Here is a 22,747-nt window from a genome sequence, read left to right as displayed (position 1 = left end):
CTGATCAGATTCTTCCATGTATATATTCTCAATTTACCTGTAAGCACCTCCCTTGTAAAGCTCTATTTTGAACCCAGAACACTTGTTTTTTTCTTTATTCTTAAGTATGTCTACTGTGAGTTCTTCAACCCATCCTCTTTTGGCAGAACATAAAATCCACAGGTAAAACCAATTGGCTAATGAAATGTTCTAGTATCCATGTTCTTAAAGAACAGCTCAATCCTCTCCAAAAATGTTTGGAAATACTGTTCTGTGGACTTGGCAAGATAAGCCCTTTATATTATATTTCTTTGCATGAACTTCACTCATTTTGATTTTCACATAAGGCAAATAGATCCAGTATTATCAGTTCCACTTACCTTAAAGAAGGCGGTGCAGAGAGAATGAATTGCTCAATGATCACTAAAAAATGAGCAGGACAAGTGAGACTGGATGCTCATCCTCATAATTATTAGACAAGAGATCTGTCTGCTATGTCATATTTTTCTCTCCCAGGTGCCATTAAAACAATTTGTTGAAATAACAGTGTTTTAGGCAAACCATGATCTTACAGTAGAGGTCATTTGGTTATGGGTAGAAGTTCAGCATATTCACTCTGCCCCTCGGGATAACATATCAGAGCAGCTGCAATGTTATGAATGGATTTCAAATAAACATGTCATTCTTTCACCACGTTGGGATCTTCAATATGTTGATGACAATAGCTCTCTAAAGTGTTTCTAATGTCTCAACAGTGACCTTTAAAATGTGTCTGTAGAACAATTAGGAAAAAGCTGAGGCTTTTATATAACAATAACCTGTGCTCTTACATTAAGATCCAAGAATTTTGCCTCTTCTTCCCTATTTGCTGCCTCTCCATGCCTGAATCTCAACCAAGCCTGCCAAGAAGAGTAACTGGATCTATAATCATCTAGTCAAGACTATTTATCTGCTATGATTAGGAGCCTTAATTTTGTTTTTATTTCAAGAATAAATATTGACTTCTACTGAATGAGTGGAATGTTCATGTGTGATTGAGATTTTATACATAAATTATATACAGCATAGAGCAGGAAAGGTGGTACCATTTGTTTATTTTTCTTTTGTTTGCCTTGTCCAGGGATATATGTCCAGAAAAAAATTACTCCTGATATGTTCAAAAGACTTTTGCCTATGTTTTCTTCTAAGAGTTTTATGGTTCCATGTCTTATATTTAGGCCTTTAATCCATTTTGAGTTACTTTTGTTTATGGATTATACAATAATCCACATAGCTGTCCAGTTTTCCCAACACCATTTATTGAAGACACTCTCTTTTCCCCATTGTATATTCTTCCCTACTTTGTAATACATTAATTGACCATCTATGTGTGGATTTATTTCCAGGCTCTATTCTGTTCCATTGATCTTTGGGTCTGTTCTTGTGCCAATACCATACTGTTTCGATTATTGTAGCTTTAGTATAGCTTGAATTCAGGGAACATACTACCTCCAGCTTTGTTCTTTCTCGAGACAATTTTGGCTATTTGGGGTCTTTTGTGGTTCCATATGAATTTCAGAATTATTTACTCTAGTTTATTGAAAAAATCCTATTGGTATTTTGATAGGGATTGCATTGAATCTGTAAATTGCTGTGGGCAGGATGGCCATTTTGACATATTAATTCTTTGTATGCATGAGCATGGGATATATTTCCATTTATTTGTGTCTTCTTTAATTTCTCTCATCAGTATCTTATAGTTCTGAGTCAAGGTCTTTCACCTCCTTGGTTAGGTTTATTCCTAAGTTTTTAATTCTTTTTGATGCAATTGTAAATAGAATTGTTCTTCTGATTTCTTCTTTTCCTAGTTTGTTGTTAGTTTATAGAAATACAGCATATTTCTGTATATTGGTTTTTGTACCCTGCAACTTTATTGAATTCAATGATTAGTTCTAATAGATTTTTTTGGTTGATTCTTTAGGGTTTTCTATATTTAATATCATGTCATCTGCAAGTAGTGACAGTTTTGCTGATTCCTTACCAATTTGGATGCCTCTTAACTCTTTTTAGTGTCTATTTTCTGTGGCTAGGACTTCCAGTACTATATTGAATAAAAGTGGTGAGAGTGGGTATCCTTGTCTTGCTCCTGATATTAGAGGGAAAATGTTCACTTGTTCACCATTGAGTATGATGTTAGCTGTGGGTTTGTCACATATGGCCTTTATTATGTTGAGATATGTTCCCTATGCACACATTTTGTTCATGAATTTTTATTATGAATGGATTTCAATTTTGTCAAAAGTGTTGTCAGATTCTATTGAGATAATCATGTGGTTTCTATCCTTTTGTTAATTTGGTGTATTACATTGATTAATGTACAAATATTATACTATCCCTGAAAGAAAACCCACTGGATCATCACGGATGATCCTTTTGATGTATTCTTCCATTCAGTTGGCTGATATTTTGTTGAGGATCTTTGAACCTGTGTTCATCAGGGATATTGGTCTACGATTTTGTTTTTTATATTGTCTTTATACAGTTTTTGGTATTAGAGTGATGCTAACCTCATAAAATGAATTTGGAAGTATTTACTCCTCAATTTTTTTTAGAATAATTTAAGAAGGATATATATTAGCTCTTCTTTAAATATTTGGTAGAATTCACCCATGAAGCTATCTTGTATGGACATTAGTTTCTTGGGAATTTTTTGATTACCAATTCAATTTCCTCACTGATAATTGATCTGTTCAGGTTTTCAGTTTCCTCCTGGGTCAGTTTGAGAAGATTGTTCTTTTCTAGGAGTTTGTCTATTCTAGTTTGTCTAATTCATTAACATATAATTTTTCACAGTATTAGTATTTTCTTATACTTTTTAAATTTCTGTGGTGTCAGTTGTAATTCTTTTTTGTTTCTGATTTTGTTTAGTTGTGTCCTCTCTCTTCATTTCTTGATAAATCTGGCTGGGTTTTGTCTATTTTGTTTATTTTCTCAAAGAACCAGCTCTTGATTTCATTGATTTATTTATTTTTAGTCTTTATTTTATTTATTTTCTGCTATAATCTTTATTATGTTCTTCTTCAAACTTTGGGCTTTGTTCTTCTTTTCTAGTTCCTTTGTTGTGAGGTTAGATTGCTCATTCAGGATTGTTCTTGTTTCTTGAGGTAAGCCTGTATTGCTGTGGATTTCCTTCTAAGAACTGCTTTTGCTGCATCCCACATATTTTGAACCACTGTATTTCTGTTTTAATTTGTTTCCATGTATTGTTTGATGTTCTCAAACTAAAATGCTTCTGTACAACAAAGGGAACAAAACAAAAAGGGAACCTACAGTATGCAAGGATATATCCATAAATGATATATCTGATGTGTTAACATCCAAAATATATAAAGAATTCATATGCCTCAACACCAAAAAGCAAATAACCCATCCATAATCTGGGCAGAGGACCTGAACAGACATTTTCCAAAGAAGATATATAGATAGCCAACAGGCATGTGAAAAGATGCTCCACTCTGCTCATCATCAGGGAAATGCAAATCAAAACCACAATAAGATATCACCTCACACCAGTCAGAATGGTCACTATACAAAAGACAAGAACTAGCAAGTGTTGGCAAGTATGTAGAGAAAGGGGAAGACTCCTACACTGTTGGTGGATATGTAGATTGGTAAACTACTATGGAAGTCAGTGTGGCAGTTCTACATAAAAATTGAAAATAGAAATAACATATGACCCAGTAATTCCACTTCTGGGAATTTGCCGTAAAGAAAACAAAAATCTCTGATTCAAAAAGGTACATGCATCCTATATTTGTTACAGCATTATTTACAATAACCAAGATATGGAATTGACCAAAGTTTCCATCAACAGACACATGGATAGAGGAGATATGGAACATGTATACAGTGGAACATTATTCAGCCATAAGAAAGAAAGATAGTCTGCCATTTTCAAGAATATACATGGACTTAGAGGGTATTATGTTGGATGAAATAAGTCGGGCATAGAACATCAAATACCATATGATTTCACTTATATGTGTAATCTAAAAACAAAAGAAAACAAAATGAATAAAACAGCGGTAGACACTGAGAAGTGACAGGTGATTACCATGGGGGAGGGGTTGGGGCATGGGAGAGGGTTGAGGTAGGTGGTTTAAATAGATTAAGGGAACAAAAAGGCACAAAATGTCAATCATAATATAAATTAGTCATGGGGAAGAAAGTACACCATAAAGAATACAGTCAATAGTTCTATAATATCTATGTTGACAGTTACTAATCATAGTAGTTGAGGTAAGCATTTAATAATGTATATAATTACATTGTATACATGAAACCAATATAATATCATATCAACTATACTTCAGTAAGAAATGTATCAAAAAAAGATTATTAAAACAAGAAAAAAGAGAGATGGGGAGTGACTTGTTTAACAGGAAGTTAATGGCAGTGATGGTGTAAGACCCCATGTATTTTATAGAGGTGGAAAATAGCTGGAAGTCCATGTAGTCAGTGTACATTGTGGCATAGTTGTTAAAAAAAATGGAAAGTGACATCTTATCTTGGGGAACTACTGAAGATTTTAATGATTTGGTAGAATTTATTGAACCATCCCATTTGTCTTTTCTCCCTTTATAAAATGAGTATCAGAATAGTAACTATTGGGCTATGAGTTAAATACATGCAAAAGGTTGATAAAAGTTCCATGCATAAAATGTGCTCTCTTTAATTATCATTTGATATACAATAAAGCCCTTAACATAAAAAGTATTTAAAAGCTCTGTAATAAATCCTCAATGACCTTTTGTCAGTGTATAAACACTTTCAGTGTAAAAATACTAAAAAGTGCTACTGAATGTATTATGTTCTGTATTATTGCAGATGAATAAGTTTCTGAAGCGTACACAGGACTGACCTCAGCCTCATGGAAAATCAGAATAATGTCACCAAATTTGTTTTCATGGGACTGTGGGGAAATAGCTGAATAGAGCTACTGTTCTTTTTCTTTTTCCTGCTCTGTTGCCTGGCTGTCTTAACGGGGAACTTCACCATCTTAGTCACGGTCTCCTGCAGCCATCTAATCCAAAAGCCAATGTACTACTTTCTCTGCCACCTTTCCCTCATGGACCCCTGATACACCTCCACTGTGATCCTCCGGCTGATCAGAGACTTAGGGGCAATAGGAAAAGACATTTCCTGTAACAACTGTATAACCCAGCTCTTTACAGCCCATTCACTGGCTGCTGTGATGTTCTTCTTGGTTTCCATGGCTTTTGACCACTATGTCACCGTTGTCAGGCCCCTGCACTACATGGTCATCATGAGCTGGCACAAGTGTGACATGCTGATCACCATGGCCTGGGGCATAGGATTTTGGCCCTCTGTTGCTCTGCTGCTTGTGGTACTCAGGTTACCTTTCTGTGGTCCTAATCAGATAGGCCACTACCTATGTGATGTGAAGACTCTTTTGAAGCTAGTGTGCAAAGATATTTGTGCTGTTAATACCTTAATGATTGCAAATTCAGGGATGGTGGTGGTTGTCGTTTTTCTTGTCCTACTGGCTTCTTACATATCATATTATATAATCTCAGGACATGCTCCTCTGCAGGGAGACGCAAACTCTCCCAACCTGTAGCTCTCACGTAGTGGTTGTAGTCTTATTCTTTGTGCCCTGTATCTATATTTATGTACTACCTGCAGGGAGTGAGAACAAGGATAAGGAAATCTCAGTGTTCTACACTGTGACTGCCCACATGCTGAATCCCCTCATCTGCACCCTCAGAAATGTGGAGATAAAACTTGCCATGATGAAGGTATGGTCACAAATGGCACACTCAGAATTCAAGGTGACATTCATTGTGCTTTTGATCCTGTGTCCCCAGGGCATGTATCATTTCAGATGTTATAGGGAGCCAAGATGGTGGTGTGAGTAGAGCAGCAGCAATCTCCTCCCAAAACCATATATATTTTTGAAAATACAACAAATACAACTCTTCTTAAAAGAGAGACCAGAAGACACATGACAACAGCCAGACTACATCCACACCTGCAAGAACCCAGTGCCTCGCGAAGGGGGTAAAATACAAGCCATGGCCCAGCGGGACCTGAGCGCCCCTCACCCCAGCTCTGGGCGGGAGGAGAGGAGTCGGAGCGGGGAGGGAGAAGGAGCCCAGGACTGCTAAATAGCCAGCCCTAGCCATCCACACCAGAGTGCAGACACACAGTGCCTGGTGTGCTGGATACGAGGGAAACAGGACAGTAAGACCTGTGAGTAGGTCTCCACAGCCGGTGCCCCTGGGACAAAGAAAAGCAAGTGCTTTTTGAAAGTCTTAAAGGGACAGTGACCCCACAGCTGGACATAAGCGTCCCGGGACGCTTAGCCCAGTGGCGGGGAATCCCGGGGAAATCCGGGTGCCCTAACCCCCTGGGCAGCAGTGCAGCTCGGAGGCCCCTCACGGAGATAAACAGCCTCCCAGCCATTTCCCCTCCGACGCGGCTCCACCATATTGGAGCAGTAGCATGAGGCAGGCCACGCTAAACTCCACAGCAGTCAGGCAAGAATCAGAGGCCCCATCTGCACGCAGCTGCCCAGAGGTCAAGCCGCTAGAGGTCGCTGTTCTCCCAGGAGAGGAAGGCCACAAGCCAGCAAGAAGGGACATTCTCCCAGCCAACACACGCGCCAGCTCCACACAACTATCTCTATCGCCATGAAAAAGCAGAATTTGATACAGACCAAAATCAGAGTCAACCCCTGAGAAGGAGATAGACCTAACCACTCTTCCTGAAAAAGAATTCAAAATAAAGGTCATAACCATGTTGACGGAGCAGCAGAAAAATGCAAGAGCTAACAGATGACATCCAGAGGGAGATTACAGAAATGAAACAATCTCTGGAAGGATTTATATGCACAACAGATAAGATGCAAGAGGCCATTGATGGAATAGAAAACAGAGAACAGGAACGCATAGAAGCTGATGCAGAGAGAGATAAAAGGATCTCCAGTAATGAAACAATATTAAGAGAACTGTGACCAATCCAAAAGGAACAATATCCGCATTATAGGGGTACCAGTAGAAGAAGAGAGAGAAAAAGGGATAGAAAGTGTCTTTGAAGAGGGGCGGAAGATGGCGGCGTGAGTAGAGCAGCGGAAATCTCCTCCCAAAACAACATATATCTATGAAAATATAACAAAGACAACTCTTCCTAGAATAAAGACCAGAGGACACAGGACAACATCCAGACCACATCCACACCTGAGAGAACCCAGCGCCTCGCGAAGGGGGTAAGATACAAGCCCCGGCCCCGCGGGAGCCGAGCGCCCCTCCCCCCAGCTCCCGGCGGGAGAAGAGCAGGCAGAGCGGGAGGGAGACGGAGCCCAGGGCTGCCGAACACCCAGCCCCAGCCATCCGGGCCAGAGTGCAGGGCCCTCGATACTGGGAAAACAGGGCAGCAAGAACAGTGAGCAGGCACTGGAGGCCGGGCGACAGAGGACATAAGAAAAGTGCGCGACCATTTTTTTTTTTTTTGCTTTTTTGCTGCTTTGTTTTGGCGAGCGCTTTTTGGAAGTCTTAAAGGGACAGGGAACCCAATACTAGGGAAACAGGGCAGAAAGACCGGTGAGCAGAGACCTGAGGCTGGCACCGGAGAATAAAGAAAAACGAACGACCACCTTTTTTTTTTTTTAATTAAAAAAAAATTTTTTTTTTTTTAATTAAAAAAATTTTTTTTCTTGTTTTTTTTTGTGGTCGTTGTTTTGTTTTGGCGGGTGCTTTTTGGAAGTCTTAAAGGGGAAGGGTGGGTCACTTAATCCAGAGGTAGGGAATCAGGGATCTCTGGGCACCCTAACCCCTGGGCTGCAGGGAGCAGGGAGGCCCCTTACGGAGATAAATAGCCTCCCAGCAGCTCCTGCTCCAACGCGACTCCACCATTTTGGAGTAGCTGCCCGAGCCAGGCCACGCCCACGGCAACAGCGGAGATTAACTCCATAGCAGCCGGGCAGGAAGCAGAAACCCTGTCTGCGCGCAGCTGCGCAGCACAAGCCACTAGAGGCCGCTGTTCTCCCAGAAGAGAAGGGCCACAAACCAACAAGAAAGGAAGTCCTTCCAGCCATCACTCGTCCCAGTTCTGCAGACTATTCCTATCACCATGAAAAGGCAAAGCTACAGGCAGACAAAGATCACAGAGACAACACCAGAGAAGGAGACAGACCTAACCAGTCTCCCTGAAAAAGAATTCAAAATAAGAATCATAAACATGCTGACAGAGATGCAGAGAAATACGCAAGAAAAATGGGATGAAGTCCGGAAAGAGATCACAGATGCCAGAAAGGAGATCGCAGAAATGAAACAAACTCTGGAAGGGTTTATAAGCAGAATGGATAGAATGCAAGAGGCCATTGATGGAATTGAAATCAGAGAACAGGAACGCATAGAAGCTGACATAGAGAGAGACAAAAGGATCTCCAGGAATGAAACAATATTAAGAGAACTGTGTGACCAATCTAAAAGGAACAATATCCGTATTATAGGGGTCCCAGAAGGAGAAGAGAGAGGAAAAGAGATGGAAAGTATCTTAGAAGAAATAATTGCTGAAAACTTCCCCACACTGGGGGAGGAAGTAATCGAACAGACCACGGAAATACACAGAACCCCCAACAGAAAGGATCCAAGAAGGGCAACACCAAGACACATAATAATTAAAATGGCAAAGATCAAGGACAAGGAAAGAGTGTTAAAGGCAGCTAGAGAGAAAAAGGTCACCTATAAAGGGAAACCCATCAGGCTAACGTCAGATTTCTCAACAGAAACCCTACAGGCCAGAAGAGAATGGCATGATATATTTAATACAATGAAACAGAAGGGCCTTGAACCAAGGATACTGTATCCAGCACGACTATCATTCAAATATGACGGTGGGATTAAACAATTCCCAGACAAACAAAAGCTGAGGGAATTTGCTTTCCACAAACCACCTCTACAGAACATCTTACAGGGACTGCTCTAGATGGGAGCACTCCTAGAAGGAGCACAGCACAAAACACCCAACATATGAAGAATCGAGGAGGAGGAACAAGAAGGGAGAGAAGAAAAGAATCTCCAGACAGTGTATATAACAGCTCAATAAGCGAGCTAAGTAAGGCAGTAAGATACTAAAGAGGCTAACCTTGAACCTTTGGTAACCACGAATTTAAAGCCTGCAATGGCAATAAGTACATATCTTTCAATAGTCACCTTAAATGTTAATGGGTTGAATGCACCAATCAAAAGACACAGAGTAACAGAATGGATAAAAAAGCAAGACCCATCTATATGCTGCTTACAAGAAACTCACCTCAAACCCAAAGACATGTACAGACTAAAAGTCAAGGGATGGAAAAACATATTTCAAGCAAACAACAGTGAGAAGAAAGCAGGGGTTGCAGTACTAATATCAGACAAAATAGACTTCAAAACAAAGAAAGTAACAAGAGATAAAGAAGGACACTACATAATGATAAAGGGCTCAGTCAAACAAGAGGATATAACCATTCTAAATATATATGCACCCAACACAGGAGGACCAGAATATGTGAAACAAATACTAACAGAACTAAAGGGGGATATAGACTGCAATGCATTCATTCTAGGAGACTTCAAAACACCACTCACCCCAAAGGATAGATCCACTGGGCAGAAAATAAGTAAGGACACGGAAGCACTGAACAACACAGTAGAGCAGATGGACCTAATAGACATCTACAGAACTCTACATCCAAAAGCAGCGGGATATACATTCTTCTCAAGTGCACATGGAACATTCTCCAGAATAGACCACATACTAGGCCACAAAAAGAGCCTCAGAAAATTCCAAAAGATTGAAATCCTACCAACCAACTTTTCAGACCACAAAGGCATAAAACTAGAAATAAACTGTACAAAGAAAGCAAAGAGGCTCACAAACACATGGAGGCTTAACAACACGCTCCTAAATAATCAATGGATCAATGACCAAATCAAAATGGAGATCCAGCAATATATGGAAACAAATGACAACAACAACACTAAGCCCCAACTTCTGTGGGACACAGCAAAAGCAGTCTTAAGAGGAAAGTATATAGCAATCCAAGCATATTTAAAAAAGGAAGAGCAATCCCAAATGAATGGTCTAATGTCACAATTATCTAAATTGGAAAAAGAAGAACAGATGAGGCCTAAGGTCAGCAGAAGGAGGGACATAATAAAGATCAGAGAAGAAATAAATAAAATTGAGAAGAATAAAACAATAGCAAAAATCAATGAAACCAAGAGCTGGTTCTTCGAGAAAATAAACAAAATAGATAAGCCTCTAGACAGACTTATTAAGAAGAAAAGAGAGTCAACACAAATCAACAGTATCAGAAACGAGAAAGGAAAAATCACGACGGACCCCACGGAAATGCAAAGAATTATTGGAGAATACTATGAAAACCTATATGCTAACAAGCTGGGAAACCTAGGAGAAATGGACAACTTCCTAGAAAAATATAACCTTCCAAGATTGACCCAGGAAGAAACAGAAAATCTAAACAGACCAATTACCAGCAACGAAATTGAAGAGGTAATCAAAAAACTACCAAAGAACAAAACCCCCGGGCCAGATGGATTTACCTCGGAATTTTATCAGACATACAGGGAAGACATAATACCCATTCTCCTTAAAGTTTTCCAAAACATACAGGAGGAGGGGATACTCCCAAACTCATTCTATGAAGCTAACATCACCCTAATACCAAAACCAGGCAAAGACCCCACCAAAAAAGAAAACTACAGACCAATATCCCTGATGAACGTAGATGCAAAAATACTCAACAAAATATTAGCAAACCGAATTCAAAAATACATCAAAAGGATCATACACCATGACCAAGTGGGATTCATTCCAGGGATGCAAGGATGGTACAACATTCGAAAGTCCATCAACATCATCCACCACATCAACAAAAAGAAAGACAAAAACCACATGATCATCTCCATAGATGCTGAAAAAGCATTTGACAAAGTTCAACATCCATTCATGTTAAAAACTCTCAGCAAAATGGGAATAGAGGGCAAGTACCTCAACATAATAAAGGCCATCTATGATAAACCCACAGCCAACATTATATTGAACAGCGAGAAGCTGAAAGCATTTCCGCTGAGATCGGGAACTAGACAGGGATGCCCACTCTCTCCACTGTTATTTAACATAGTACTGGAGGTCCTAGCCACGGCAATCAGACAAAATAAAGAAATACAAGGAATCCAGATTGGTAAAGAAGAAGTTAAACTGTCACTATTTGCAGATGACATGATACTGTACATAAAAAACCCTAAAGACTCCACCCCAAAACTACTAGAACTGATATCGGAATACAGCAAAGTTGCAGGATACAAAATCAACACACAGAAATCTGTGGCTTTCCTATATACTAACAATGAACCAACAGAAAGAGAAATCAGGAAAACAACTCCATTCACAATTGCATCAAAAAAAATAAAATATCTAGGAATAAACCTAACCAAAGAAGTGAAAGACTTATACTCTGAAAACTACAAGTCACTCTTAAGAGAAATTAAAGGGGACACTAACAGATGGAAACTCATCCCATGCTCGTGGCTAGGAAGAATTAATATTGTTAAAATGGCCATCCTGCCCAAAGCAATATACAGATTTGATGCAATCCCTATGAAACTACCAGCAACATTCTTCAATGAACTGGAACAAATAATTCAAAAATTCATATGGAAACACCAAAGACCCCGAATAGCCAAAGCAATCCTGAGAAAGAAGAATAAAGTAGGGGGGATCTCACTCCCCAACTTCAAGCTCTACTATAAAGCCATAGTAATCAAGACAATTTGGTACTGGCACAAGAGCAGAGCCACAGACCAATGGAACAGACTAGAGAATCCAGACATTAACCCAGACATATATGGTCAATTAATATTTGATAAAGGAGCCATGGACATACAATGGCGAAATGACAGTCTCTTCAACAGGTGGTGCTGGCAAAACTGGACAGCTACATGTAGGAGAATGAAACTGGACCATTGTCTAACCCCATATACAAAAGTAAACTCAAAATGGATCAAAGACCTGAATGTAAGCCATGAAACCATTAAACTCTTGGAAGAAAACATAGGCACAAACCTCTTAGACATAAACATGAGTGACCTCTTCTTGAACATATCTCCCCGGGCAAGGAAAACAACAGCAAAAATGAGTAAGTGGGACTATATTAAGCTGAAAAGCTTCTGTACAGCAAAAGACACCATCAATAGAACAAGAAGGATCCCTACAGTATGGGAGAATATATTTGAAAATGACACATCCGATAAAGGCTTGACGTCCAGAATATATAAGGAGCTCTCACGCCTCAACAAACAAAAAACAAATAACCCAATTAAAAAATGGGCAGAGGAACTGAAGAGACAGTTCTCCAAAAAAGAAATACAGATGGCCAACAGACACATGAAAAGATGCTCCACATCGCTAATTATCAGAGAAATGCAAATTAAAACTACAATGAGGTATCACCTCACACCAGTAAGGATGGCTGCCATCCAAAAGACAAACAACAACAAATGTTGGCGAGGCTGTGGAGAAAGGGGAACCCTCCTACACTGCTGGTGGGAATGTAAGTTAGTTCAACCATTGTGGAAAGCAGTATGGAGGTACATCAAAATGCTCAAAACAGACCTACCATTTGACCCAGGAATTGCACTCCTAGGAATTTACCCAAAGAACGCAGCAATCAAGTTTGAGAAAGACAGATGCACCCCTATGTTTATTGCAGCACTATTTACAATAGCCAAGAATTGGAAGCAACCTAAATGTCCATCAATAGATGAATGGATAAAGAAGATGTGGTACATATACACAATGGAATACTACTCAGCCATAAGAAAAGGGCAAATCCAATCATTTGCAGCAACATGGATGGAGCTGGAGGGTATTAAGCTCAGTGAAACAAGCCAAGCGGAGAAAGAGAAATACCAAATGATTTCACTTATCTGTGGAATATAAGAACAAAGGAAAAACTGAAGGAACAAAACAGCAGCAGAATCACAGAACTCAAGAATGGACTAACAGGTACCAAAGGGAAAGGGACTGGGGAGGATGGGTGGGTAGGGAGGGATAAGGGGAGGAGAAGTAGGGGGGTATTAAGATTAACATGCATGGGGGGGGTAGGAGAAAAGGGAGGGCTGTACAACACAGAGAAGGCAAGTAGTGATTCTACAACATTTTGCTATGCTGATGGACAGTGACTGTAAAGGGGTTTATAGGGGAGACCTGGTATAGGGGAGAGCCTAGTAAACATAATATTCGTCATGTAAGTGTAGATTAGTGATAGCACAAAAAAAAAAAAAAAAAAAAGGCAGTTCCTGTGTGGTAACCTCCAACGAGTTCTACACAAGGGTATAAAGGGCATATAAAAGTGTAGGCAAAGGGTCTGTTTGTGTTTATACAGAGGATCAAAGCCTAATTGGGCTACCCCGAAAATGAACTAAGATACGATAGGAAAAAGAACTTCCAACATCTGCACTCTCTGGAAGACTCATGCCAGAAGATGATCATCAAAAAACCCCAACAAAGATCCACGCACTGCTACAGCTGTAGATGCACTCATCCCACCAGTTCCTGGACTTGCCATGGGAATGAGGAAGGAGATATCTAAGCTGGCCTGTGCATACAGTAAAACAACAAAATTGGACTGGATCTATACTGTTGGAACTCAACCAAGAATTTGGAGAAGTGCAAATTGTAGCGCTCCAAAGTCTTACAACTACAAACTATTTACTGTTAAAAGAACATATGGCATGTGAACAGTCCCCAGGAATGGGTTGTTTTAATTTATCTGATTTCTCTCAGACTGTTCAAGTTCAGTTGGACAATATCCACCATATCATAGATAAGTTTCCACAAATGCCTAAGGTGCCTAACTGGTTTTCTTGGTTTGACTGCAGATGGCTGGTAATTACAGATATGCTTTGGTTATGTAACTATACTCCTATTATGTTAATGTGTGTGTGCAATTTAAGTAGTAACTTAAAACCTGTACATGCTGAAGTTACTCTACAAGAAGATATATCAAAGAAATAATCAATCTTCCCATGTTTTCTTCTGCCTGCTACTTCTATAGCTTTTCTTCTTCCTTCCTAATTACAACCCTTAAATAGAATTTGTGCCTCATATCAAATTTACCGAGTATCATAATTCTTCCAAGTGGTAAAGATACCTCAAGACAAATGCTGGGCATAGAAGCCACAGGGCATAAATATGCAAAGAAGTAAAAAGCTAACTTTTTCAAACAATAAGGCTTCTCTCTCACTTACCAACTTCACATTTCCCTGTATGGCCCCGGAAGATGACTGGTTAGCCAGAGACGGGTAAGATTCCTCAAGGGAGGAACAACCTAAGACAGGGACAGTCGCAGGGGGGCCATCAGGTGAGAAATTGGGGATCAACAGAGGTGAGGCTTAGAACCTCACCCCCCTGTTCTGAGAGAAATGTTCTGCATACGTGGATGTTTTATTGCCCTGGTCTAGCTTGGATTAACACATAGTCTACAGGCACACACCTGATCATCTACATGTGCTCTCTTACAACACTAAACTATGTTTTCTACCTTTATCTTGTATCTACCTACCACTTCAGCATTTTATTAAAAATAATAATAATAAAGAGAGAAATGTGGTATCCACATATAAATCAAGTATAAAAACCAAATGAGTATTCATATTTGAACTGACTGTTTAGAGTTCATAATGCATGAGCAAAACCGAAAGTTTCTGTGATGACTGCCCTTGTACTGTTCACTATGTAACTTATTCATTATGTAAGAATTTGTTCTACATGTAAGAACTTGTTTGTTATGCCTCAGAAGATTGGAGACTGACGAAAATTAGGCTTGGGGTGGATTAATGATTGTGCATTGAGCATTGACTCCCCTGTACAGAATTTTATTGTCGTTAACAACCATTTGATCAATAAATATGAGAGATGCCCTCACAAAAAAAAAAAAAAAAAAAAAAAAGAGGACAGACTTCCAATGGTAAAATAAATAAATAACCGGGATGTAATGTATAGCATAAGGAATATAGTCAAGATATTGTAACAGCCTGGTAGGGTGATAGCTGGAACCTAGAATTATGTATATAAATGTTCTACCACTGTGTTGTACACTTGAAACTCATGTAATGTAATACTGTGTGTCAACTACCCTTCAATAAAAAATAATTATTTAAAAAAAAAAAAAAAAAGAAAGTGTCTTTGAAAAAAATAATTGCTGAAAACTTCCTCAAACTGGGGCAGGAAATAATTGATCAGACCACGGAAGTACACAGAACTCCCAACAGAAGGGACCCAAGAAGGACAACACCAAGACACATAATAATTAAAATGGCAAGGAAAGAGTTTTAAAGGCAGCTAGAGAGAGGAAAAAGGTCACCTACAAAGGAAAACCCATCAGGCTATCATCAGACTTCTCAATAGAAACCTAGGCCAGAAGAGAATGGCATGATATATTTAACGCAATGAAACAGAAGGGCCTTGAATCAAGAATACTGTATCCAGCACGATTATCATTTAAATATGAAGGAGGGATTAAACAATTCCCAGACAAGCAAAAGTTGAGGGAATCTGCCTCCCAAAACCACCTCTACAGGATATTTTAGAGGGACTGCTCTAGATGGGAGCACTCCTAAGGCTAAACAGATGTCACCAGAGAAAATAAAATGACAGAAAAGAAAGCAGACCAACCAAATACCAACTAAAGGCAAAAAATAAAATCAACTACCCACAAAAGCAGTTAAAGGAAACACAAAAGAGCACAGAATAAAACAACCAACATATAAAGAATGGAGGAGGAGGAATAAGAAGGGAGAGAAATAAAAAATCACGAGACAGTGTTCATAACAGCTCAATGAGCGAGTTAAGTGAGACAGTAAGATAGTAAAGAAGCTAACCTTGAACCTTTGGTAACCACGAATCTAAAGCCTGCAATGGCAATAAGTACATATCTTTCAATAGACACCTTAAATATAAATGTACTGAATGCACCAATCAAAAGACATAGAGTAATAGAATGGATAAAAAATGCAAGACCCATCCATACGCTGCTTACAAGAGACTAACCTCAAACCCAAAGACATGCACAGACTAAAAGTCAAGGGATGGAAAAAGATAGTTCATGCAAACAGAGAGACAAAAGTAGGTGTTGCAGTACTAGTATCAGACAAAATACACTTCAAAACAAAGAAACAAGAGATAAAGAAGGACACTACATAATGATAAAGGGCTCAGTCCAACAAGAGGATATAACCATTATAAATATATATGCACCCAACACAGGAGCACCAGCATATGTGAAACAAATACTAACAGAACTAAAGGAGGAAATAGAATGCAATGCATTCATTTTAGGAGACTTCAACATGCCACTCACCCCAAAGGACAGATTCACTGGACAGAAAATAAGTAAGGACACAGAGGCACTGAACAACACACTAGAACAGATGGACCTAATAGACATCTATAGAACTCTACATCCAAAAGCAACAGGATACACATTCTTCTCAAGTGCACATGGAACATTCTCCAGAATAGACCACATACTAGGACACAAAAAGAGCCTCAGTAAATTCAAAAAGATTGAAATTCTACCAACCAACTTTTCAGACCACAAAGGTATAAAACTAGAAATAAATTGTACAAAGAAAATAAAAAGGCTCACAAACACATGGAGGCTTAACAACATGCTCCTAAATAATCAATGGATCAACGAACAAATTAAAATAGACATCAAGGAATATATGGAAACAAATGACAACAACAACACAAAGCCCCAACTTCTGTGGGATGCAGCAAAAGCAGTCTTAAGAGGAAAGTATATAGCAATCCAGGCATACTTAAAGAAGGAAGAACAATCCCAAATGAATAGTCTAACGTCACAATTATAAAAATTGTAAAAAGAAGAACAAATGAGGCCTAAAGTCAGCAGAAGGAGGGACATAATAAAGATCAGAGAAGAAATAAATAAAATTGAGAAGAATAAAACAATAGCAAAAATAAATGAAACCAAGAGAGCTGGTTCTTTGAGAAAATAAACAAAATAGGTAAGCCTCTAACCAAACTTATTAAGAGAAAAAGAGAATCAACATACATCAACAGAATCAGAAACAAGAATAGAAAAATCACAAAAGACTCCACAGAAATACAAAGAATTATTAAAGACTACTATGAAAACCTATATGCTAACAAGCTGGAAAACCTAGAAGAAATGGACACCTTCCTAGAAAAATACAACCTTCCAAGACTGACCCAGAAAGAAACAGAAAATCTAAACAGACCAATTACCAGCAAAGAAATTGAAGCGGTAATCAAAAAACTACCCAAGAACAAAACCCCCAGATGGATTTACGTCGGAATTTTATCAAACATACAGAGAAGACATAACACCCATTCTCCTTAAACTTTTCCATAAAATAGAAGAGGAGGGAATACTCCCAAACTCATTCTATGAAGCCAACATCACTCTAACACCAAAACCAGGCAAAGACCCCACCAAAAAAGAAAATTACAGACCAATATCCCTGATGAACGTAGATGCAAAAATACTCAACAAAACATTAGCAAACCGAATTCAAAAATATATCAAAAGGATCATACACCACGACCAAGTGGGATTCATCCCAGGGATGCAAGGATGGTACAACATTCGAAATCCATCAACATCATCCACCACATCAACAAAAAGAAAGACAAAAACCACATGATCATCTCCATAGATGCTGAAAAAGCATTCGACAAAATTTAACATCCATTCATGATAAAAACTCTCAGCAAAATGGGTATAGAGGGCAAGTACCTCAACATAATAAAGGCCATATATGATAAACCCACAGCTAACATCACTGAACAGCGAGAAGCTGAAAGCGTTTCCTCTGAGATCGGGAACAAGACAGGGATGCTCACTCTCCCCACTGTTATTTAACATAGTACTGGGGGTCCTAGCTAGGGCAATTAGACAAAGAAATACAAGGAATCCAGATTGCTAAAGAAGAAGTTAAACTGTCACTATTTGCAGATGACATGATATTGTACATAAAAAACCCTAAAGACCCCACTCCAAAACTATTAGAACTGATATTGGAATACAGCAAAGTTGCAGGATACAAAATTAACACACAGAAATCTGTGACTTTTCTATACACTAACAATGAACCAATAGAAAGAGAAATCAGGAAAACAATTCCATTCACAATTGCATCAAAAAGAATAAAATACCTAGGAATAAACCTAACCAAGGAAGTGAAAGACCTATACCCTGAAAAGTACAAGACACTCTTAAGAGAAATTAAAAGAGGACACTAGCAAATCGAAACTCATCCCATGCTCTTGGCTAGGAAGAATTAGTAGAGTCAAAATGGCCATCCTGCCCAAAACAATCTACAGATTTGATGCAATCCCTATCAAATTACCAACAACATTCTTCAATCAACTGGAACAAATAGTTCAAAAATTCATATGGAAACACCAAAGACCCCAAATAGCTAAAGCAATTCTGAGAAAGAAGAATAAAGTGGGGGGGGGGGGAACTCGCTCCCCAACTTGAAGCTCTACTATAAAGCCACAGTAATCAAGACAATTTGGTACTGGCACAAGAACAAAGCCAGAGACCAGTGGAACAGAATAGAGACTCCAGACATTAACCCAAACATATATGGTCAATTAATATACGATAAAAGAGCCATGGATATACAATGGGGAAATGACAGTCTCTTCAACAGATGGTGCTAGCAAAACTGGACAGCTACATATAAGAGAATGAAACTGGATCAATGTCTAACCCCATACACAAAAGTAAATTCGAAATGGATCAAAGACCTGAATGTAAGTCATGAAACCATAAAACTCCTAGAAAAAAACAAAGGCAAAAATCCCTTGGACATAAACATGGGTGACTTCTTCATGAACATATCTTCCCGGGCAAGGGAAACAAAAGCAAAAATGAACAAGTGGGACTATATCAAGCTGAAAAGCTTCTGTACAGCAAAGGACACCATCAATAGAACAAAAAGGTACCCTACAGTATGGGAGCATATATTCATAAATGAAAGATCCGATAAAGGGTTGACATCCAAAATATATAAAGAGCTCACGCACCTCAACAAACAAAAAGCAAATGATCCAAATAAAAAATGGGCAGAGGTGCTGAACATTTCTCCAACAAAGAAATTCAGATGGCCAACAGACACATGAAAAGATGCTCCACATAGCTAGTTATCAGAGAAATGCAAATTAAAACCACAATGAGATATCACCTCACACCAGTAAGGATCGCTATCATCCAAAAGACAGACAACAAATGTTTGCGAGGTTGGGCAGAAAGGGGAACCCTCCTACACTGTGGTGAGAATGTAAATTAGTTCAATCATTGTAGAAAGCAGTACGGAGGTTCCTCAAAAAGCTCAAAATAGACATACCATTGGACCCAGGAATTCCACTTTTAGGAATTTACCCTAAGAATACAGCAGCCTAGTTTGAAAAAGACAGATGCACCCCTATGTTTATTGCAGCACTATTTACAATAGCCAAGAAATGGAAGCTACCTAAATGTCCATCAGTACATAAATGGGTAAAGAAGATGTGGTACATATACACAATGGAATATTATTCAGCCATAAGAAGAAAACAAATCCTACCATTTGCAACAACATGGATGGAGCTAGAGGGCATTATGCTCAGTGAAATAAGCCAGGTGGAGAAAGACAAGTACCAAGTGATTTCACTCATATGTGGAGTATAAGTACAAAGAAAAACTGAAGGAACAAAACAGCAGCAGACTCAGAGAACCTACGAATGGACTAAGTTACCAAAGGGAAAGGGACTGGGGAGAATGGGAGGGTAGAGAGGGATAAGGGCAGGGAAGAAGAAAGGGGGTATTATGATTAGCATGTATAATGTCGGGGGGGGGCACGGGGATATCATTTGGCATTTTTCCCCAAGAGGACAAGTAGTGATTCTATAACATCTTACTACACTGATGGACAGTGACTGTAATGGGGTTTGTGGGGTGGACTTGGTGAAGGGGAGAGCCTAGTAAATATAATGTTCTTCATGTCGTTGTAGATTAATGATAACAAAAAAAAATATTGCCACAATTACATTTGTCTTTGCAAAACCATCACAAAATGTCAGGTCAGTCTAAAGGTTGAAAGAGAATGCTGAAAATAACTGATTTTATTAGCAGATAATTTGTTTCATTGTTTATGAAAAGGAAAAATAACCCCCCCCTATTTAAATGGGCTTGTAGAATAAATATGTGGTTTCTTGAAAAAAATAAGTTTTCTAAAAATTCCACGTAACATCACCTTTGTGTATAGTCTTCACACATCTCATCTTAAAACATCCTTTATGTCACTCAGTTATGCTTTAATTACAGAACAAGTGATACAGAAAGACCAAAATTGAACATATATCTTCATGTACCTATGAGGGAAGGAATAAAATCCAGCAGACTCTCAGCGCATATAAGGCTTTTTATTTTAAAAAATTTTTAAGAGCAGTTTTAGATTTACAGCAAAATTTAGGGAAAGGAGCAGAGTTCCTATACACTCCTGATCGCACACATGCACATCCCCTCCCCAAAGAGTGGCACATCCATTAGGATGGATCTTTAGGCTCTATCTGAACTTGCTTTGACACACTGTTATCACCCAAAGTGAGTAGTTTATTTACAATACTGTTCCCTCCTGGCATTGAATATTCTATGAACTTGCACAAATGAATAATGACATGAATCAAACATTATAGTGTCATTTCACTACCCTAAAAATCCTCTCTGTACTTCTCCTGTCCAGCCCTCCTCCCCCCACAACACCTTTTTCCTTATTTATTTTCTTCATTAAGGAAAGGAGGGGCTTGAGGAGCACTCACAGTGGAGCTCGTTTCTATCACAGAGAATGCTGCAAATCAAAACTATGAAGCCTATTATCATTTGGCATTTTTCCCCAAGTGCCACAAAATTTTATTAGCAGGAAAAAGGACTGTGGTATAAATTAAGTCCATCCCTAAAATCTGTTAAGATTAATCAGGTATTTTCTAATCATTTTACTTTTATTTTGTTTCTATTGATATATTTTATGTATCTATTTTCTAGCCTGTAGTATAATACCCGATAACAACAAAAATATCTGTCAAATAAATGTATAGTGAACTTTTATCAGTTGTTTTGCTCAATGTATGAGTGTATGCATAGAATATTTCAGAAATATTGGTTTTATATGTGTAAATTAAGAAATTTTGCCTATTACCGTATGATTTTATTAGAAACTTAAAAGCCCACTGTTACTAGTTTTTATTAAATGAATACCATAAGCTGCTAATAAACACTATTACACAGGCATGATATTTCAGTGCCCCAAATATCGGAAATCATCAGGCTTGAAGACTCTCTGTACTTCTTCTGTTCAGCCCTCCTCCCCACATAACATCTTTTCACTTATTTATTTTCCTCATTAGGGAGCATAGTGGCTTGAGGAGCACTCGCAGTTCAGAATCTTGGGTGGGGCCTAAAGGGAAGACTGGCTGCTAAAGCCGCTGTCACTAGCATCCACGACAGCTCTGTGTGACTCCCTGCTTGTGGCACTCTCCCTGCTCCTCATCCTGTTGCCATTTCTAGGCACCTACTGAGAGGGCTGACTTAGACACTTCCAGGATATTCCAGTGTTCTCTTCAACATCTGAGAGAAGCCTATGAATATGGCTCCATATTCCAAATATCCTAGGTTTTCAAAGCATTTCTAATTTCAAATTATTAATCTTTTCCTCTGTACATAACATTTCCCAGAACATTCTGATTTTTCTAAATATATGTTAGACTAACTTCTTCATCTGAAAGTACAGAGTAGTTTACTTCATATTCTTATATTTTATTATAAAATGAACTATGATCTGAATTGGGTTCACTTCAAGGAAAATTGGCAGCTGTTTACATAAACCCTCTTTTCTCAAGGCCCTGGGAATGTATTATAGGGAGAAGTCAGGTTTTCCTTAGGCCTTAGACTTCCACATTTCAGTCCAGCTGGTGTCTTAGAGCCACAGTGATTACAGTTCATTCTCACAGGCACTGAGTGTTCAGGTGGTCCTGAGGGGATGGAAGATGCCGGAGTGCGTTGTGGTGGCCTAGAGTTTAAGCTCTGGGGTCAGAAAACCTACTGTGATAGTTCAGCTGTGTGACCTTGATTAATCCACAGAAAGTGCCCAGCTCAATTCTTGGTATGAAGAAATTATTGTATATTTGGCTGTGTTGCTCCTTTTGGACTAGAGATGCAGTTAGGATCCCAGCAAAATTAAATTGTGGTTGCTGGTAAGAATTGGACCAGGCTCCTCATCCTTGACATTCAAGTTTTTAATCATTGTGTTGCATTTTCTCTCCAGACCAGCAAAGGCATTTCTACTCCAAAATGTAACTTAGTAAAAGAAGCACAGGTGTTTGGTTCCCTCAGCTCCCAGGCCACCTTTTGATGAGAAGGAAATGGAGATTTTCACTCTGGATGCCACTGGTGCAAGGCTGGAGATTCCTTCCCAGGAGCAAGGTCATTTTTAATAGCATCAAATATATGAAATAATTGGGAATAAATCTCACAAAATAGGTTTGTAAGTATGAATGAAAACTATAGAACTTTGTTGAATGAAATCAAAGAAGACCTTTTTCAAGGACAGCAATTCCATGTTCTTTGATCAAACGACTAGACTTCATCAAGATTCTATTCTACTCCCCC

General features: G+C 38.8%; 1 pseudogene; it reads left to right on the top strand.

The window, feature by feature from the left end:
* The first annotated feature begins 4,387 nt into the window (after positions 1-4,387).
* Positions 4,388-7,307, top strand: LOC118923185 (olfactory receptor 4P4-like; annotated as a pseudogene).
* The last annotated feature ends 15,440 nt before the right edge of the window (positions 7,308-22,747 follow it).

This window comes from Manis pentadactyla, chromosome 14 (genome assembly GCF_030020395.1).
Source record: "Manis pentadactyla isolate mManPen7 chromosome 14, mManPen7.hap1, whole genome shotgun sequence".
Lineage (NCBI taxonomy): Eukaryota > Metazoa > Chordata > Mammalia > Pholidota > Manidae > Manis > Manis pentadactyla.
Note: the sequence above shows the minus strand (reverse complement) of the source record. Positions and strands in the feature narration are given on the sequence as shown.